This window comes from Pleurodeles waltl, chromosome 4_2 (genome assembly GCF_031143425.1).
Source record: "Pleurodeles waltl isolate 20211129_DDA chromosome 4_2, aPleWal1.hap1.20221129, whole genome shotgun sequence".
Taxonomy (NCBI): Eukaryota; Metazoa; Chordata; class Amphibia; order Caudata; family Salamandridae; genus Pleurodeles; species Pleurodeles waltl.
This window is the reverse complement of record NC_090443.1, coordinates 737,342,699-737,362,244: the sequence shown is the minus strand read 5'-3', so window position 1 is coordinate 737,362,244 and position 19,546 is coordinate 737,342,699.

The window sequence follows — 19,546 nt, the reverse complement described above, 5'->3', positions numbered from 1 at the left end:
CCCCTAAAGCTGGGAATCAGCACATCTCCTGTCTGCTTTATGCAGACGACCTGGTGCTGTTAGATCAATTAATCAATCAGAATTTATAAAGCATGACTAATCACCCCATACGGTATCCAGGTGCTTCCCTTGGAGTCCACCCCGACTGGCCTGCAGAAGAAAAGTACACTCCCTTGAGGTATATAGCAAGCCGAACCAGTTGGAAATCAATCTAGAGAAGACCAACGTGCTGGTCTTTGGAAAAAATGTTAAAAGACTTAGCTGGTACCTATATGCTTGGAAGGTGGAGACAATGAGTTCCTATAAATATCTAGGCTTGACCTTTAAGAGAAACTTAAAATGGGACACACACATGGATAGTATTAAGCAGAGGTCCTTGCTGCAAGCTAGTTGTCTGACTAGATTTAATCTGAACTATGGAGGGTGTCCCATACTCCTTTATTGAAGAGCAATGAAGTTAAAATACCCCTGTATGGCGTCAAGGTCTTTGCTCTTGACTCCTCCTGTGAGTGGGACCGGTTGGAGAGGGTGGTTCTCAGAAGGCTCTTGTTGCTACCATTAGGCACCATGGTCCAGGGTATAAGTAGAGAATTGAACCTAACTCCCTTGGACGCTGTTGCCGTTTTCCCCGGTTTTAAGATTTTTTAATAAGCTTTAGGTGGAGTGTGAAGTGGTAAAGGTCTCCAAACGTTGCTGGGATGAGATCCAAGGTAGTGAAAGAAGGTATGCAAGGGAAGTGAGGAATAGATTAAGGGACCTTGAGAATTTACATTCAGAGTGTGGTACAATCTTAACCTGGTCCCTTTTTCCCAGTAAACAAGTATTGAAAGAGTCTGTGGCAAAGGTGGCTGGGACCCTTGACTTTGCTTACTTGAGAAAGAAATTGTCTATTAACTTTTTAACAAGTACTCTTGGCCTTGACACGGTCTTCCCCTACTTTGTGCAGTTACCCAACTCCAGACTGCAGAATGAAATTTTATGGGTGAAACTGGGATGTAACTCAATCGTTTCGTTCCACATCTGATGTGCTATGATCCAGGATAACAACCCATGCCCTCTGAATGTAAAATGTTCCCTGTTACACATACCTATTGATTGTGCTTTTTATATTTCTTCTTAAGACCTTTGTTTTTAATGTATAGAACAGTATTAAGAGAGAAGTAATAGAATTGCTTTCCAAATTCGTTATTTAGATGTGGCAGTAGAAATTGCTCATTTTTTATGCACTGTCAAAGAGCTTTTATGATTGGCTACAGTAGTGTGGCAGAGAGTGCAGTAGTGCAGAGTGGTGCAGTGGCATAGAGTGCAGCGTAGATGTGTGTGGCATAGAGTGCAGTGGCATAGAGTGGTGCAGAGTGGAGTAGTGTAGAGTGGTGCAGAGCAGAGTATAATGCTGCAAAGCGCAGTGACGTACAGTTTAGTTATGCAGAGTAGAGTGGTATGGAGTGCAGTGGAATAGAGTGTATTGCTGCAGAATGAAGTAGTACAGAGTAAAGTGGTGTAGAGTATAGTGACAGCCAGTGCAGTGTTGCAGAGTAGAGTGTCAGAGTGCAGTGGCATATACAGCAGTTGTTTAGAGTGCACTGGTGTAGAGTACACAGAAGTGGAGTGCAGTGGGGCAGAGTGACGTAGAGTGCAGTGGCATACGTTAGATTGTTTCAGAGTAGAGTGCAGTGGCATATAGTGGAGAAGTGTGGGGTAGAGTGCACTGGCACAGAATCTAGTGGCACAGAGTGCAGTGGCGTAAAGTAGATTGTTTCACAGTAGAGTGAAGTGGTGTAGAGTGGATAGGTGCAGGGTAGAGTAGAGTTGCATAGAGTGTGATGGCATAGAGTAAAGTAGTGTAGAGTCCTATGGCATAGAGTGCAGTGGTGCAGAGTAGATTAGAGTGGCGAACAGTGTATTGATGTAGAGTGCAGGGGCATAGAGTTGAGTGTTTCAGAGTGCAGTGCGCTAGCATAGATTGCAGTTATACACAGTGCAGTGTTGAAGAGTGGCATAGAGTGGAGTTGTGCAGAATAGATTGGTGTTGCCTAGACTGGAATGGTACAGCATGCAGAGGTGCAGAGCGCAGTGGTGTAGAGAGGCATAAAGTGCATTGGCATAGTGGTGGTGTAGAGAGGCATAGAGTGGTACAGAGTAGAGTAGAGAGGTGTAGTGTGAAGTAGTATAGAGTGGAGTAGTTTAGAGTGGAGAATAGTGCAATGCCCCACAGTGCAGTGGCATGGAGTGGTGTAAAGTTGGGTGATGCAGATTAGGGTGCAGTGGTGTGGAGTAGTGCAGAGCAGAGTGGAGTAAAGTATGCATGGTGTGGTAACACACTGCCATTATAGACAACACGTTTTTGATTGAAATGACCATTACATTGCACTGACATTCAGTTTTTCAAATAAAACCATACAGTGCACAGACGATGATGTGTGGAAATTGCATCACCTAATGCAATTATTTTTTTAATTATATAAAGGTATTTGTTTCCAGCCCAGTTCAGAATTTAAAAAAACATGCTTCACTTGTACTCCTAATCCTGATATATTCTGACGTTTATGTAAATGTTGTCATGTGATAGAAAAAACTCTTTCCTAACCCCAGTATCCAGCAAGATTGTCGCATAAATCCTCTCACTTTGAAGTCAGAGAAAGAAAAGTAAACACTAAGGGCCTCATCACAAGTTTGGCAGAGGGGATTACTCCATCCCAAAAGTGACAGATATCCCGCCTACCATTTTACAAGTTCCATAGGATATAGGGCAGGATATCTATCACTTTTGGGACGGCATAATCCCCTCCCCCAAACTCGTAATGAATCCCTAAATTCCCACCGAAAACAGAGCCTGACATTTGACCTTGTTCTTTGAATGCACAGCAAATGTGATGAGATAAGAACAAGATTTACATGCCTCCTTACAGAAAGTGAGCACTAGGAAGGATTCTGTAAATAAGGTTTGGGCAAGGGAAGGGACGAACTCAAGCTGCATAGCTTAAAACAAATAAAGCCAGCAAATTGAAAGCAACGAAATATGAGTTACAAACCACAAAGCCAATGGCAAACAACGGGCGGAATGCATTCCCAAGGAAGCTCTATGAATGCACTTAAAGTGACAGCCCTGAGATACTTTGTGGGGAAAGTCCAGTATTTTAGGTCAGTCCATATCTTGCATAGGTTTGGCCACATCAATCACCCAGGTAGTATGACGGGAAGACCTGGAGTGGTCTCAATGTTGCAGGAAAGGTCTGTACACCCATTCTATCAGTTTGCCACCAGTTCCTATGGTGTAGAGCTTCTGGCACACCTCACGTAGGGTTACTGCTAGGTGGCAGACATGAAATAGGGCATTTAATGATTGTTTAAGGTGGTTATAAGTAAGGAATTGCCTGGGGTGAAGATGGTAGTCTGCCACAAGGGTTTGGAAATTTAATAGTTAGCCATCCAGAAACAAATCCCCCATATTTAAGACACCTGCAGCATGCCACTGCTCTGAGCACAGCTGTCCTGTGTGAGAGGGACGGCTTAGCAAAGGTAGTGCAGGAGCACAGAGTTTCTTTGTGTCAGTAAATTTACAGGTTATAGCAAGGCAAGAGAAAGCTGTGCATGATAACCCCGGATGGTGATCCGTAGAATGGTCAGTAGGGAAAAATGAGCAGTGCACAAAGCCCTCCTTAAAAGTCTTTACAGATAAACCCAACCTCATGCAGGGGGGCGGGCATAAAGTCAGCAAGCCACCCATTGGACCTGTGCAGCTAAATAATAGAGTTCTAAGTCCAGAAGGCCTAATCCACCCACATTCACAGGTAGCTTTAGAGTGGAAATAGCTACACTACAGCGCCCCAGCGACCAAATCAGATATGTTGCATGTCTGAAGAAGGAATAAAGGATGTGTGTACTTGACACTTAAGCATAACCCAGATCACTAGTTTGGCTTTTGCTCAATTTCAAAACCATTTTAAGACATGGACAAAGTGAGCAATTGCCTTACACAACCTTGCAAGGGATCTGGCCCCTGCTCACCCTTCACAAGCACGAACAGCAGACCACTGCACCAGAAGAGTTTGCCAAGGTGGGTGGGTGCTGCTTGTTCAACTACTTGACAGTGCTTCTTCTATTTTTCTCCTGTCTGCAGAGACAACTCGTCATGCACCCAATACCTTCCGATAGTCTTGGTGGACCCATCTTGTCTGATTTTAGGAATTCTTAGCAAAAACCTCCCATTTGATCCCAATTTCATCCTCCTCTTTTATTATCTGTTATTGGTAGTCCGGACTCCAAATTATAAGATAAATGTAGAGTCACAGACAAACACTCTAGTGCTGTGAGACTACAGACAAGTTGTGGGTACCTCACATCCTGACATTAGGTGTGAGACTGTTGTTCACACCATCTGCCATGCCTCATTAAATTATTTTTAGGTTGAAACTCCATGGGCGGTTGGGGTGAGCTAGATGTTTTTGTTCAATTTGTTTAAACTAGCATAAGGTTAATTACCTTAATGTTTTCCGAACTGTTTGCCAGGGTTTTAAAATGTTCAGAAACATATTCAAAATGTTGTTGTTATTTTCTCTTTAAGAAACATTGGGTAGATTTGGGTAGGGGTGATGGCCTTTACAGTGTTGAAGGGCATTGATTTACTACTGAACAACGATTTAAAGTGACACCTAAATGTAGCATACCAGGAGGCAAGTACAAAAAGACCATAATGAATAAATAGTGCTATGTTACAAAAGAGAAAAAAATGCACTGATAACATAGTATGGCATGGCCTCTCTTGGATGTGTCTGTAAAACTGATCTTTGTTCTTGAATTTTTGTCCTGAATTTTGACACTTCGTCCTGAATTTTTGTCCTGAATTTTGACCCTTTGTCCTGAATTTTTTACAGTCCTGCCCAGAATTTGCCTAAATGCCAGGTGGTCACCCTACGAAGACTTGCTAAATTTCGAGAAATCTGTTGGGACAGATGATCAAAAAACAGAACTGCCTTGTTAAATCAAGGACAATGGTCACCCTAAATTTGGACTACTTAATTCCTGACGAAACATCTCCCGTATATACCCCTGGAAAATTCACAACCAAAATGCGGGTGAAATCTCCTGAGTGAAATATGGGCCAAACATGAGGAGCTAGCATGGATATAGAATGCTGTGGAAATGCCCCATTTATCTGGGGACACTTGAGGAAATACTTGTAATAACGCGGTGTTTCTGCGTCCAAAAAATATGCTTCTTCTTTGTGTGGCAATACTAATGGGGTGTTCCAAGATCATTCATAATCGGGCCGTAGTGGGTCAATAAATTCAGTCAGAACCCCGAATAACTCTCTTGAATCCGAACAGCCTTTCTGATCTCTCTCTTGTGGTCAGGGCCAGTGGAATTATACGGTACGGGGTAAACAAATTATGCAGCAGGATTGACTAAATTATGCAAAAAGAAAAGTCAAAATATGTGGTGCAATTTTCATTTGGCACATGTTGTGATTGCACTACTTCATGTTGTTGTCATTTTCATATTTCTAAACTGTCTGGACACAAGTCTCACCTTATTTCTATCAGTTCAACACCCAAAGATAGCAATAAACAACTGAAATGTAACCAGTCTACCTTTATAAAGGGCTTTCCACTGTGCGGTAACAAACGTCCCTGCGTTTTTAATACATTTTGATCCGCTTGAGCTAAAATCGTTTAGTTTGCTAAAACCAGAAAATTATGCGTCAGGTCGCGGTTTACGTGGCAAATGCGAAAAATCCATAATTAGGCGTAAAATGCCGCAAATTCGCATAATTCCAGTGGGCATGCTTTAGATGTACATGTGTTGACACCAACATCAAGGCTCGTTTTGGACAGACTTAAAAAAATGCACCTACAATGGCTTAGTGCCCAGTGAGACGCTCAAGCCTCGGCGCTGCACAACCTGCTTCTGAAACAAGCCTTTATATTTAGCATTGTTGACCGGCCTCCTACGCTGAGGTGCGAGAGGCGGCTGAGAGTCTTTCAGTTTCTGGCCTCGTGTCTGCAAAGAGAGCAACCTCGCCCCCACTCCTTCCAAATTTAAAGTTTACCAAATCCTTCGGGAAATGAGTAAAGGCCAGGGCCTGGTGTATTTTCGTCTCTCTTAGGGCGTACCTGGTGCCTGTCTAAGTAGTTGCAAGTTATTTTCAGGATAGTGCCAATTTACGGCTCTCTAGTCCGTGCGTACTGGAGGGAAATGCTTGGGGTTTTGTTTATTTCCCGGTATATTGGATATTTTAAGACAGCCGCCCGTGCCTGACGCGAGGCCTCGGGTCCCCGAGCTGATGCTTAATTCTGCTTTTGAGCAGCAGATCTCGGCGCAGATATGGCGGTGGCGAGGCTTGTCGGTCAATCTGTGTTGTGAATCAGTGACGGCTCTGGAGGGGGGAAGTGGGGCCGGCCCAAGAATAGCGCCGGCTCGTTCTGCTCTCTGGCGGGGTGATGGGCCGGGATGCTCTCCCTCAGGCCTCGGCGGCGGGAGAGCACGGATGGCAGCCTGATTGCCTCTCCTCACGCTCAGGAAGTGGCGTGTGGTTTGGGGGCCGCGCTCTGAAGAAGTGGGTAAAAAGCACTACCTCGGTTCCCGGAGCAGAGCCGGTGTGAGCTCGTGTCTGCAGGCGGTGGTGTGCACCGGCCCCGGTCCTGCTCGCAGGTAAGCGGTCGAAACATGAGAGCTTGTTCGTGTGGTGTGTGTTGAATCACTGCTGCGACTGTCCCCGCAAAAAAAAGCATTTCAGCTGCAATAAATGCGTAGGTATGAAAACGGGTTAGCTGCAGGTGGAAATTCAGCTTTTAAACCCAAAACATTTGCCTTTAATAGACTGACAATCATGTTTGCTTACTTATTTTCAGGACCACTTAGGGTCCCGGTTGCTACCTAACAATCTAACATAGACCGATAACTAGTGAAGGGTTTGTAAAGGCCCTTTCCTAAGGAAGACTTGTAGTTTTCGGGCCCGCATAGGTTGGTTGCCCAGAGCAAATTATAAGCGTCTATGCCCACATAGCCCCATTCTTAGCGCAGGTTTGAGGTTTACACGCCCAGAAAAAGCTCATTCATAGGGCAGGTTTTTAATTTTTCGGCCCACATGGGTCCTTGTTTTTGGCAGCGTGCCCATCGTAGGGTAGTGTTTTATAATTTGGACTTGTACCGGCCCATTGGTAAGCAGTGACGTAAAGCAAAATGATAGGGGGCCCTGCAGAATGGGAAGAGGGGCCTCGGAGTCTCCCATATCTGACAGGTGTTCATCGGGCTTGGGCTGAATGGGGCTCCTGAAGGGTTGAGGCCCAGTTACGCCCCTGTTAGTAAGAGAAGATAGCTTTTTCAGACCCAGGCAGGCCCACTGCTAGGGATGCTTATTTCTTTTCTGACTTATACAGGCCCATTCGTAGGACAGGCGGCTAGCTTTAAGTTTCTGTAGGCCCATTCCTAGAGCAGGTTTTTGGCTTTCAGGGCCTCGACCTGTCATATCTGGGGTAGGGTGTGAGCTTCGAGGCGCACCTAGGACATTGTAGGATGCTAGACTTCACACATCTCTTCACATTGGTCTAAAGAGCCCGAGTGTCATGTGAAGGAAAACCTATAGTAGCGACCAAAAGTATGACAGTCATCATTATTTTGCTTGCAGGTGTTATTCGGTCCATTTATTTTTATCGAGGGTTTCAGGAGGTACACACTCGCAGTAAACGAGGACAAATATGAAGCACTGTCCAAGCACGTGCATACTAAAAAAAACAGAATTATGACAATAGAAATGAGACCCATCCAAGCTTTGAAAAGAATAATCCCCTCTCACACAGTACACGTTCTCAGTAGATGACAGCAGGAAACGAACTGAACTCGTGGCAAACGAAACTGTTATTTAGCTTTTCTGAAACAAAATAACGTTTGTTTTTTTGTCTAAAAAGACTGGGGTGCACGCCTTTGTGCAGTGAGCAGCTTTACAGACGTCGGTGGTGCAGGCCACTCTCAAAGGTTTCCACACGGCACGACGCGCGGCTCCCACAGTAGATCCCGCGCGCGTACCCTTGGCGCGCGTAAATCAGATCCACAGAGGCTTTCGGTGGAACGGGAGACCCCCTGAAGCGCGCCCCCTCCCCGCGCCGCAGGGGCTCGCGCTCCGCGCCTACAAGACTGCCACGTTTCCCGCGCTGTCCGTGTAAACAAGCAGGAGCGTCGGTGTGAGGGGCTCTGAGGTGATTTAGTTCTGTGAGGAGCGGGTGAGAGTCACACCTCCTGACTGGCTGCCGCCCCTTCCCTCCTGGAGGTCAGGGCGTGCAGCAGGCGGCGACGTTCCCACATTAAGAATGTTTAATTTACAGAGATTAAAGCCTGGCCTTGGCAGGGGCGGGAGGCGTTGGGGCAACGCGGATTTAGTGCACGGCGAAGGGAAAACGCACATTCCGGTGCCCTGATAAGCTCGCCGCATCTGGTTCAGTAAATGGCATTGCTTTAAATGGGCAGGGCCACGTCAAATACAGAGTGCCTGCTTTTTTGTTTACTTTGAAAGGGTGAGTACCAGCACGTCTCAGCAAGGGCAGCAGTTTTAATGAGGAGAACCCTTATTTACCCGCAGCTAATTAGGTACTCAGTCAGTGAATACCTGCACCTTAATTATTCAATTTAAAGCACTGGTGGTCATGGCTTTCGTGTTCCACCCATGCCCCTTTAGTTATAGAGTTATGCATGCTGTGATTTGTAGGTTAAGTTTACACGTTTAAGCAACGCCTCTTGAAAGGATTCTTAGGTGCAGTTCATTAGCCACGCCTCTTTCAGAGCCCCCCCCCCCAACAACACCACCTCCGCCACCTTTTACATCTCACTTAAAACACTGGCCCTGCTGCTCATTTGCAAGCTGCATTTTGGCATGCTGGGCTCTTTGTGTAAGCCACCCCTAGAAGCATGGCGCCCCCAGAAGCGTGGAAGGGCAAGCGCTGACTGACGCATGCTGTTAAATCGTACTAGTGTCCAACGTTTAAATCAACTGCAGCTCTTGAGTAGTGATAGCCGCAGACGAACAATAGGGGGCAGTGTTATCTAAGCGCGATTGACAGGAGGTAGTTTCATCCACATCGGACGAGGGCAGTTTTAGCTGCAGCTGATCGGCAGGATGCGGTTTGCGTTGCAGCAGATCACGGGGTGGGGCAGGGGGCAGATCGATAGGTGCCAGTGCTGGCTGTAGATTAATGGGGCAGGCTGAAGGAGCGGACGCACAAACACTCTTATCGGACACTTTGATTTCTTGTCCTATTTCCTCGCTCCCGCGGCTCCTTGTTCAAGGATAACCTGGGAGCAGGTGGCCGAAGCGGGGACTCTCCCACAGGCTCGCAGCATTCTGGAGTGAACCATCTATGATACAGACCTTTGGGGCAGCGCGTTCATTGCAGAAATCTGCGTGTAATGCGAACCAGGAAGAACCAAGACAGAAGTGCTCTCTTGGTTCCTATACGCCAGTGCTTAATTTGAGCTGGTGGTTTCCGGTGCGGGGCACCCAGCACTTATTTTTCTGCCTTCAGCATTTACTGCGAGCAAAAGACACACATGGAAAGACTGAAGAAAACAACAACGAAAATGTGTCACAAAGTGAGAAAGTATAAAGCAGCAAGAGTGAGCTAAAGGGGCAGGGGGAGGCTATAAATGGATTAGATGTCCCAGATTGCTTCAGGGTGAGGCTGCCTCAGTTTTCCGTGCTCTCACATTTAATTGCAAATGCTGCATGTTTAAGAGGAGAGCTTTGGGCCCTGGCACGTTTATATTTACACATTTAGCACTGCCAAACAGCACAACTCGGCCACACCCTTCGGCTGCTTTGTTTTTTTTTAGATCTACAGAAAAACATGTGAAGAAACGCAGAGGGTGCTATCTCCGCGGGTGTACAACGCCGAGCAGAGACATAAATGTATTGGGCCATTTATCCACACACACAACACCTTTACCTAAGGACCCTGACCACATGTCCGACTGAATGTGCACGGACTCCACCTACTGTAGCCTGGCCACCCGTCCAACTCCGCACCTGAGGACTCCACCTTCAGAACCCCGGTCACCTTCTAATCCCACATCCAGAAATTCCAGGCAAAGCAGCATATTTACCTGATCAACTTCAGATCCAAGGACTTAATATAAAGGAGAGGCTGGTCAACTATCTGACTTCGGATAACATCTACAGAAGCTTACTCACCTTCCCATCTCCGCATCCACTGACCTCCCCTGTCCTACCCTAAAGGAGCATGGTCACCTGTGAGAGCTGACCAGGGTCCTCTAGGTGGAGTCCTTAGATGTGGAGGTGGACAGGTGACTTGTCCAACTCCACATCTAAGAACTCCACCTATAGGAGCCTGGTTACTAGTCCTCTTCCACATCCAGGGACGCCACCTGCAGGAGCCTGGTCAGCTTACCATTTACACATCCATTGACTCATCTTACAGGAAACTGGTCACCTGTTCAACTTGCCATCTAGGGATTCCACCTACAGGAACCTGGTCACTAGTATGACTCCACATTCAGTGATTTTACCTAAGAAACCTGGTTACCTGTCCAATCCATGTACAGAGACATTACCTGCATGAGCCTGGTCACCTTTCCTATCCGAAGGCGGAGATTTCATCTACTTGTGCCTGGCCAACTCCTGATCCAAGGTTACCACCTACAGGAGTCTGGTCCTTTTTTCCAACTCCAGTGGCGGCTGGCAGCTTTAGGAGGGAGGGGGCGGAAAGCACACACACACTCATTCTTTCACACACGCAAACACGCACATCCATTAAAAACACTCATAACATTCAAACATGCACGCACGCACCAAACATTAATTTTAAAATATCACACACACTCATTCTTTCACACACACACATCCATTAACAACACTCATAACATTCAAACATGCATGCACACACCAAACATTCATTTTAAAAGATCACAGACACACACACATACTTACCTTCAGCCTCCGAGGTCCCAGGAGGGTTGGGACTGCTGCCTTCCCTCATTGGCTGACCTAAGAGGGAAGGCAGCAGTCCCAGCCACGTCAACGAGTGGGATGGGGTCAGTGAGACTGCTGACCCCACCCCTCTGTGTAGAAGTGTCACTGATTGACACTCGCCCTGGGTGCTTCATGGCCTAAACCTGAAGCGCCCAGTTGGAAGTCAATAGGTGACGCTTTCCTCATCATCCAGGGGAGGGCCTTGAGGCACCTTTGCTGAGCCTACGAGGTCACGCCCATAGGACCTGTGACCTCCTCAGCCCAGCAAAGTTCAACTCAGGCAGCCAGGATTCTGCGCAAATCGCACATGTCTGCTCCTGGCTGCCTGACCTGAACATGCAGAGTGTCTGTCAGGCTGACCTTTGTTCAGCATGACAGACACTCTTCATGAGGGGCAAAAGGTTGGGGGCCTGGCTCCTCCGCCCTAAAGGACGGGCCGCGCCTGTCCAACTCCATGTCTAATGACTTCACCTACAGGAGCTTGGTCCCTTGTCTGACCCCACATCTAGTGACTCCACCTAAAGCAGCCTGGTCACTTGTCCAACATGGTAAACAGGTTCTGCACCTGTCAGACTGTCCAAATCCACTTCCATAGATTCCAGGAAATCAGCCTGGTCCCCTGCCGACTTCACATCCATTCACTTCACATCCATTGAGACCACCTACAGAAGCCAAGTCACCTGTCCAACTCCACATCCAGGACTCTGTCTACTGGAGCCTGGTCACCAATCCAACTCCACAAATGGGGCTCCATCTACAGAAGCCTGGTCACCTGTCCAGCTCCATATCTAAGACTTCACCTTTCCAATTCTACACCCAAAGACTCCAGTAAAGGAGTGTGGTCACCTGCCCAACTCCACATCCATGGCCACCTGTCCAACTCCACATCAAGCAACTTCACCTACAGGAGCCTTGTTACCAGTACAATCCATATTCAAAGATTCCACCTACCGGAGCATGATCACCTGCCCAGCTCCACATTTAAGAATGCCACCTACAGGAGCCTGGCCAACTCCACATCTAGAGACTCCACATACAGGTGCCTGGCCGCCTGTTCAACTGCATATCCAGAAACTACACCCACGCAGCATGGTTACCTGTCCGGCAACACATCTAAAGACTCCGCTAATAGGAGCCTGGTCATTAGTCAGACAACGCACCCAGACAATTTACTTAAGGGGCCTGTCACTCGTCTAAAACTCTACATCTAGAATGTATCACTACAGGAACCTGGCCACTTGTACAAATCCACATCAGTGTACCCCATCTGGAGGAGCCTGACCACCTGTTCAACTACGCATTCAGAGATTCCACACAAGGGAGCCCGGTGAGCTGCCCAAATACGCATCAAAATACTCTACCTACAAAAGCCGTGTCGCCTGGCCAGCTCCACTTCCATGGGCTCCATCTTTAGAAATCTGGTCACTCGTCCTGTTTCATATCAAGGGACGCCCCCGACAGAAGCCCGGTCACCAGTACCATCTGCGTCCAAAGACTCCACTTACCGGAGCATGAAAGCTAGGGGGGCGTGAAATATTGGGAAAATGATATGTAATTACATAAAATGCAAATCTGTCTTTTAGTGTTGTAATTTAGACAGTTAATTCCAATGAGCTTTCGTGGTAAAAAAAAAAAAACACAAGCGATGCAATAGCCGCTCGCATTCTGACCATCCATGTTACTCCTGTGGCTTGTGGCAAAATGATGCAGTGAACAGCGTGTAGTTACACATCTTGGCGTAATTTTGAATAACAAGCATAACACATGATTCCCGAAATTGCCCGAATTACATTAAATATAATGTTCACCTGGATCTAATGATTGCCTGTCCAGGTCCACATCTAAGGACTCCACCTACATAAGTCTGTTATCCACGCGCAAGGACTTTACCTAAGCAGCATGGTCCCTTGTCCAGCTGCATATGCACGGAGTTCACCTGCTGGAGCCTGCGCGTACACTGAACCCCTTCTGTCAGCAATGTGACCCGCCAATGTGCCACACATACATTGAGCTTCGTGTGTCAGAAATGTGGTCCATTAATGTGGCACACACATCTCGTGTGCCAACGGTGTGGCCCTTGTGTCCGGCGCATGCACACAGGTACCGTACGGCGTGGCCCAGCAGTGAGACTCCTGCGTGCGCGGTACTGACACACTCCGTGTCTCTTGTGCCACTGGTGCGGCCGTGTGTTTGTGGCAGCGGCCGTGGGTCACACCTACGTGTTACACTGTTGCAGGACACCCTCCAGACACTGCCCGCAGGAAACGCGGCAGGAGACATGTCGAGTGAGCACGAATCCGAGCAGGGCGCGCTCGTGGTGTGATAGGAGCGGATCTGTGGGGGCAGCGCGGTGATCTCTGCGGGAGATACCTGCCCTCCTAGGTTCGAGAGACGTGCTGCGGAGCCACCCTGCCTATCAGCGCCGAGGCCACCCGTCTGCTCCAGGCCCACAGACAGTCTGCAGCCGGCAGTGCACGTCCCCTGCTCTGCCCCCGACGCACCTCCTGGTCGCACCCGGCCTGTGTTACAAGGGCAAGGATGTGCTGGGAGATTACCAGGTCCGGACTGGGAACGCAAAGAAGCCCTGGCACATTATGTCGGACTAGCCCCATAAGGTGCATAAAGAGCGAGCCTGACCACGGAGGTAAAGTTTGGAAAAATAGCAACTGCATTACACAACATATTTTCATTTAATATTCAATTGTATTCTGTTTTAAAGCTTAGTCAATGATGACGTTACAGCCCATGATAAGGCAATCTTTATTGGGTTCTTCAATGATTCCCTCACCATCACCCTCTCACAGTGCCTCTCATCTCTTCATAGCGCCTTTGTCACATGTATAGCGCCTCTCTTACCAGGGAAGGGTGTTGGAACACTTTAAAAACACACGCACACGCACACATCTCAACCCCCCAAAAAAATGAATTATACTTGTGTAGATCAGTGTATACAATATGTTACACAAGACAAAGGGGACTGTAAGGTGTAGGGTTCAGATGCATCCATACTGGTAAGCATTTTTAAGAGTGAGTGGTCTGGGGAAGCATAAACTCAAGATTCATAACCTAACACAGTGGTTTGGGTTGGCTTTACTAATCAGTTATTCTACCCAAACAAGCCATTTTTAAGTAAAAATGAGGACAAGGAAAGACTGGGGAAAACATAACTTTCTAACCTGTACTGTGCAGTTTGCTAGCAGTTCATAGCTCACTGTAGTAGATTATGATTGTAATTTATGAACTGCACAGTAACAAAAGGAGCTCTGTGTCAAACGAAGTAACCCACTGAGCATTGCACATAAAATAGTGTTCTGTGATCTGCCTAGTACACGTTCTTTGCAGCAGACATATTAACCCTCTGCGCTACATTGCACAAGTCAAAACTGCCACTAGACAAATCCACGACCTCCCTCCAGCAGGTACATTAATCACCAGAGTTATTTTGGCACTTTTATTGTTGCCTGAAATCTGTTGGAAATTCAAGGAACTCTGCAGTGGTTTTAAAACTACTGCAGTGCTACAAACCAGGGCCCCAGTGACAAAAGAACCCCACCCTCCAATTCAGCCTTCCAGGGAAACGCCCGATGCCCAGTCCAGCCAGTCCTGTCGTTTATTACTGCAGCTGTGGATCACAGAGGAGACCCATGGGGGGGTGGAGCCCCAGTCACAGTCATCACAATGGCAATGGATGTGACACAGGTACTCAAAGGCACCACAGTCGATACTGGGCCAAGGGCAAAGAGTGACAACTGTACACAGGCGCACAATGACACCACACTAAAACCTGGGCCAACAGCAGTGTGTGTGACAACAAATGGACGCATTAGGCAGGTGTGTAACACAGGCCACTGCAACCCTGCAGCGCAGGGGGGAGGGAGCAGCCTTCAGGGACCACCCAGTTCTTCATGGGGCCCCATTCAACTCTAGACAAATGAATATCTGTGACATATGGTGGCCTGAGGAGTCCCCTCTTCACAATCTGCAGGGAGAGCCATCATTTTGTATTACACCGCTGAAGCCACTGAAATATATTTCCAGACATCAGCTCCCTTAACAAGTCAATTAAATTCAAATTTGTAAAGAGCATGGCTACCTCACTGGAGTTTCCCAGCACTGGCAGATCAAAAGTAGACACACCAGAGACGTTGTCTAGAAGAACCAGATCTTAAGAACATGTATTGTAAAGTTTAAAAATAAACATATAAATACATGTCTAAAACAAATTTCAAAATCACATATTCATCCCTGCAAATGGCCACTCAACTTAAATATTCAAGTTTCAGAACATAGCTGCTTAACTCAGACACTTTAGAAATTAGAAAACTTTGCTAGAATTGCATTTTCAAGATTAAAATTGACCCTCTAAAAGTCAGCAAGGTTAGTATTGCAGTACACAGACACACACACACACACTCCCAATTTTAGATAAATAACACTAAAACCATTTTTTGGTTCAGAACTTTACTCTGACTGCATGTTGATCTCAAATATGTACAGTTTTTCTTTGACTGTAGGCCTGATTCGAAGTTGCACAGTAGTATTGGGATGGTAAATCTGCATGCACAATTTACATTACTGTGAGTAACTCTGTACGAGTATCATGCAATTACGAGTTGAGTCCAAGGGGTCTGGAATTATAGCTTGGGACCAGATTTACCAGTTGTAAGACCACACAGAATTACCAATTCATGGGGTTTAATGCATACACACGGAACCTTGCTCTGAGCAGGTGGTAAATGTATGCAGGGCCTCTGTGTGGTGAGGGAGGGGGGAAGGGGATGTGGGGAGTAGGGAAGAGAAGGAACAGATAAGGACTGTCAGGGAAGAATGCTGAATGTTACCTCCTGCCAGAAAAAGAGAAATATCTGACAATGAGACGGCTGCTGCCACAAAAGCATCATGCGATTTTACCAATTGGAATTACCACCCAGCAAAATTGAGTTCAGTGTTCCAATGCCCAGGACAAACTGGCCACATTCAATACGAAACAGAAACTGAAAATGTGAGGGGGCCCTCAAGACTGCATTACGCCACTGGCATTGGGCTCATTCATATGTACCTTACGCATTTTTTAAATCTCCAGCCAACAGTGGGACAAATGCACACAGATATATAGTAATGCAGCAATGGGCCAACAATAGTGTGTCTGACACAAAATAGAACAACAGCACACAGTAAAGGCCAAGAGAAATATCCACAATGGGATGAGAGCAGTCGCCGCCTGGATGGGAGCCAGCTGCCTTAAACTCAACTCAGACAAGACGGAGATCCTCGTAATCAGCTCCACCCCTTCCGCCTGGAACAGCTCCTAGTGGCCCACTGCACTGGGAAATGCCCACGCTCCCACGGACTATACACACAATCTGGGCATCACCCTGGACTCCTCTCTATCCATGACCCGCCAAGTCAATGCCATCTCATCGTCATGCTTCCACACCCTCCAACTCCTTCGAAAGATCTTCAAGTGGATCCCCTCCGACACGAAGAAGACAGTCTCCCACGCACTCGTCACTAGCAAACTGGACTATGGCAACGCACTCTATGCCGGCATCACTAAGAAACTACGATCAAGACTACGAAGAATCCAGAATGCAGCAGCCAGGCTCATCCTGGACGTTTCCCGACACAGCTACATCTCCTTCCTCAGAGACCTGCACTGGCTCCCAGTCAACAAGTGCATCACATATAAACTCCTGACAACAAAGGACTGGCATACCTCAACCACTGCCTCGCCTTCTACGTACCCAACAGACTTATCCATTATTTCCAGCTCGCCCTTGCAGCCGTTCTCAAGATCCAGAAGAGCACAGCAGGAGGAAGATGTTTTTCCTACGTCACAGCTCGGAGATGGAACACGCTACCTCTCAAACTCAGGCAGACCACATCACTGAAGCAGTTCAGGAAGGACCTCAAGGCCTGGCTCTTCGACTGATCAGCACACCTGCAAACAGCGCCCTGAGAGCCTACGGGTGATAAGCCGCACTTTAGAAATCACTGATTGATTGATTGATTGATTGATTTAATATTACAACACTGAATCTTAGGCCAAGGGTAAAGTATGTTTTGCAACTGGGACAACTTGCACAGATATGGAAAACTAGCACACAGACTCCTAGGCCAACGACAAAGTGAGACACAAGCTGGGTAACTGTTGCACATTTATGCAGTACTACCACACTGAGAGGCAGATTTACTAACATTTTGTGTTGGGTTTGCATCACAAAAGTGATGGAACCCTGCACAAAGTGTCTATTTTGGATTTACTGTCTTCCTATGGAAAGTTGCTTGAAAGTAACGCAAAGCAGCGCTTTTTGCTGCTTTGCATTATTTTGGGACTAGGGGACTATCTGTGCATGTTCCCATGCAGCCTCTCATGTTTTTTACGCTAAGCCTTATCTACTAATAATAGTAAACAAGCCTTTGCATAAAAAAAACACCTCTTTGAAGATGGCCTTAAAAAGGGGAAATGCTTTAATTTCTCCTAAATGTTCACACTTAACATGTTTGCTCCCTTTACAGCACACATCCAAAGTTAAAAAATGTTCAAGTTTGTGTAGTCATCGTATTTTCTACTGGAAAGATACCCTTCCAGTACAAGACATATGCTAGACATGGCACATAAATGTACACTATGGTAAAGTTGCAAAGGTGTGTGCATGGCTATAGGCAGCCTGATTGTGCGCCAGTGCTAGGGAGAAAGCAGGACAGAGACCTATCTTAGTAGATATGGTGCTAACCTGCTCCCTCCTCACCTACAGCACCGCAGCTAGTCTGGTTGCTGGCTGCAATGCATCTTTGTATAGTTGCCCCTAAATACTAAGCCAGTGATGATATACATGTCACAAAATGAGCATACGCATGCACGTGCGCAATGCCACCACTCCAAATCTTGATGCAACAGTACAGTGCATGACACAAACTGAGAACCGCACTCACAAAAAACAGCAAGTTGAAACCTCCTGGAAATTCCTGGAGACCAGTATGTAATGGTTTCTTTATTCCATTGCGACATAAGCAGGGATGTAGCTTGGTCAGTAAGATTGGGGGAGAGGGAGGCTCCTCAGATTTATTTTCTACCGATCAGGCAGGCATATAATGTTAAAACGCATTAAAGGACAAGCAGGGAACATTAGAGGAGCCTAAGGGGCAGTGGAAAGGAAGAGGAAGACGGGTCGATAGGAGTGCTGAGAGAAAAAAAGGACAATATTTTGTAAACTAACAACATTTTTGATGAGGACTTAAAACCGAGAGGGAGAGTGTGCGTTTTTCTCAGTGTGTATGTAAACATCGATGGTGAAATCCGATAGACATCTCACCACACCCGACTGACAGCATCTGTACCCAACTGTTTATCAGAAAGTACATTTATTAGGGTGGTGACCCCACCAGTAACCCCTCCCCACGAAACGACGCTGCTGGGCATAAGGCGTTCTGGGCATCGAACGCCCGAGACACTTTTCAAGTTGATCCCTTTGCAGCCTCCAACTGGATACTGGGCGTCAGGGGGTGTTTGGTGTGCAGCAGATATTTACTTCCCGTGTGTTTTTATTCTGCTCGACGCTAGTTCAATGTTTAAAATCCCTCTATACTCTACCTGTATGCAGCAGAATCCGTTTGAATCTGACCTCTCGAGCTCCCAGGCACTGCGGCTGTGTGCATACTGTGGTCGTGTGCTAAATGTATGTCCAACTGGGGCACTGTGCCGACCCCACAGCAGCTCACCCTACCGCCCCACGTTTGAAATGGAGATCCCGAAAAGGGAAGCGCGCATCAAGCCACCCAGACTCGTGGAGCAAACAAAGGGCCCATCCCCTGCTAAGAGACACTCTGACGCCCCGGGGATGGGTGGAGGGGAGCTCTGGCCATGCAGTTCAAGGTGGGTGCGTAAAGCCGGGCTGAGCGCGGAGGACCTCGTGGTAAACCAGAGGCAGGGAGTGGGCCGTTAGCAAGGCAGACAGATGCCCCGAATAGGCAGATGTAATGCTCTCTTCAGAGCACCTCACGAAACGCATGCGTGTTGGCAAGTATTTATTTGTAACATTTTGCGGATACCAGTCCGCCTCCCTTTCCAAAAAACACTAAAGACTTGCGCGGGGCGGTGTAATGTGGGCAGGTCTTAAAAACGTTTACAGGACTGTTTTTAGTGCCCAATCCACCCTGGCGGAAAAAATGAAAAATATGACTCTTTTTGTAACCAAGGTTGGGTAACACAAGCTGTGCAGACAAAATTTAGCGGCACACATGAAGAAATAAATATGTCTGCATAGGAATATATGCATGGCATAGAGTACCTTTCGTTATACGTTATAATGATATTGCAAGTTACCGTGGGGTTCAGCGACTATATAGAGGAATGAGTGCGAAGGGCGACTTCCTTTAGAGGGTCATGGAACTCCGAGGTGACCTGCAATATCCTTATAATGTAGCACAAAAGGTACTTTATTCCTTTTAATGATCACACCATGACTCTTCCCAACAAACAATTCCTTGGTGTGGTGCTCTTACATATGAAAGTGGTAAGATGCTTGTAAACATGAAGAATACAATCCGAATCTCTAATGCAAACTT